This window comes from Lathyrus oleraceus, chromosome 3 (genome assembly GCF_024323335.1).
Source record: "Lathyrus oleraceus cultivar Zhongwan6 chromosome 3, CAAS_Psat_ZW6_1.0, whole genome shotgun sequence".
In the NCBI taxonomy this organism is placed as follows: domain Eukaryota; kingdom Viridiplantae; phylum Streptophyta; class Magnoliopsida; order Fabales; family Fabaceae; genus Lathyrus; species Lathyrus oleraceus.
The window spans coordinates 462,937,458-462,939,877 of record NC_066581.1 but is presented as its reverse complement, the minus strand read 5'-3'; the positions used below and the strand labels follow the sequence as shown (position 1 = coordinate 462,939,877).

At 32.3% G+C, this 2,420-nt stretch overlaps 1 pseudogene; it reads left to right on the top strand.

Moving 5' to 3' along the window:
• Positions 1-377: 377 nt before the first annotated feature.
• Positions 378-1,601, top strand: LOC127131667 (E3 ubiquitin-protein ligase SDIR1-like; annotated as a pseudogene).
• Positions 1,602-2,420: the final 819 nt, after the last annotated feature.

Below are 2,420 nucleotides of genomic sequence, written 5' to 3'. Positions count from 1 at the left end.
AAGAATCGGTTTCAGAACGTCATTTCTACTGCGGTATGTTCTTCATTTCTGCATTTTTTCATTTCTGATTCAGTTCGTCATTTCTACTGCGTTTTGTTCGTCATTTCTTAACATTTTCATTCATTTGGTTTCAGGCATTGCAAGTGTTTTTGACAATGTTAGGGATAATCCTGATGGGTTTAGTGTGTGGTATGTTATATAATATACTTTCTCTCTTGATATAATTATATGATACTTTTGGTTTTTTTTCCCGATTTTATCTTATATGTGATACCTATTGAATTTCACCCTCAATCATGTATTTGGTGTTGGTTTCTTGTTTACTGACTACCATTTTATTTGATATTTCAGAATATTGAAAGGTTTTAATTGTTGATTCTGGTCTGGGTATATAGTCAGCTTATGAAGTTTTAGTTCAAGTTTTCAAATATATAGAGCCATGAGTTTTGTTTTTCGAGGAGCAAGAGGTGATATAGAAAATGGGTTTCCAGGATTTATGCCTGCGAGGCGTGCATTGGTATGTACTGCCTGCATCAATTATTATTTGCATAAATGTGTTATTATATCTAAAAAATTTGATGCTTTATTATTTCTTTGATTTATGTTTAATGAATAAAGTGTTGTTTTGTACTGATTTCAATCTTTTCTTCAGCGTGTTCATGCAGCACGTCCTAGTAATTCCAACTCACTCACTTTTCTCGTAACAGGTATGTTTTCAAATTAAGTTTCTTTTATAATTTGTTGTGTAGATAATTTGCATTTTTATATTTTCTCCAATGTTCCATTCACAACTTAATCCGTATATATTTCAGTTCTCCTGTTATTCATGATACTGAACTCCCACCAGATGTCACCAAATTTTCTGGTAAGGTCTTATGTATCTAAACAAAGCATATAAATTTCATCTAAAAAAATATGAACTTGTTAATATCGTTTATGATTTATGAGGTTTTCTGTTTGTAGCTCTGGCTAGTGCTTGGTGTTTTTTTGATGGCTATAATGCTAAGGATGTATGCGACATGTCAACAGCTTCAAGCCCAGGCCCAAGCTCATGCAGCAGCAGCCAGTGGCCTTCTTGGCCACACAGAACTACGGTTGCATATGCCTCCATCGATAGCACTTGCAAGCCGAGGGCGTCTGTAGGGTCTCAGACTTCAGCTGGCACTTCTTGATCGGGAGTTTGATGATCTAGGTTTGTTTGTTCTTTTCATAGTATAAATTCTTACTCTGTTTCACAATAAATTTTTTACAACCTTTTGAAATTAAAAAATATTGTATTTAATTTATGTGTTCACTACTCTTCAGGTGTATTATATAATAATATTCCTAATTCGTTTTATTTTTCCTTTTCCAATTTTAGATTATGAAACTTTAAGAGCTCTGGATTCGGATAATGTTTCTACTGCACCTTCTATGACTGAAGAAGAGATAAATGCTCTTCCAGTTCACAAATACAGGGTTTCTGTTCCCCAAAAGTAAGTGATCAGTCCGATCAGTTGTTATATATTCCCTTAAATTATAGAGAAACGTGGTTAAACTGTTTATATAAGTTGTAAGTTGTCTTTTTAAGTTATCTTGAAGAGCATATTGAAATAAGCTAAAAACAACTTAAAGTCGTAATCTTTTCCCAAACAATGAGACAAATGCTTATATTAGTAGATCACCTCAAAATAGTTGTTCATAAGCCAATCCAAACAAAATCTATATATCTATATATTGTATGCTTAAACTATTCAATGACTTTTTACCATTCGAAATTATTTAATTTAATGCATTGATATAGATTAATGTTACATATACTTTTAAATTATATGAAAATAAGATCCCATTTGAATATTTGATGCAACTAATGAAGACAATGGGAAGCTTCTACCTATAATTAACAGTTGGTAAAATAAAATGCATGATAATGCATTTTTATATGGGTTTATATTAATAGTGTAGGAATGCTAAAGTATTACAGAAGCCAAGTTGCCAACATGTATGCACGCACACACACTTTTACTACTTTATTCATAAATTTATGAAGTCTACATGCACTAAAAGGTTATATTACTGATTATATGACAAGAAGCTGCTTTTGCTTACAGAAGTAGTTCCTTAGTGCCACAAGTATCGCCATCCACTTCCGCTGAGGTATCATCTACATCATTGTTTTTTTTGGTTATTTATTTTTATGATGTGCCCTCCATTTAGCCTAAACAAGTTAATTACATTGCTTCTCATGAGAACTCCGACGATTCCTTGAGAGTATGGTTTTATGCATGTTGTTACTTAATACTTCGATTTTCCTGGAAATTTCCTGGTGGTACAGGAAAGAGATGACAATCCTTTAATGGATATTACATGATGAGTTAAAAATAAATAGCACATTTATCATTGTTGGGCTTGGGACTTCGAAAATCTATGCCATTATATTA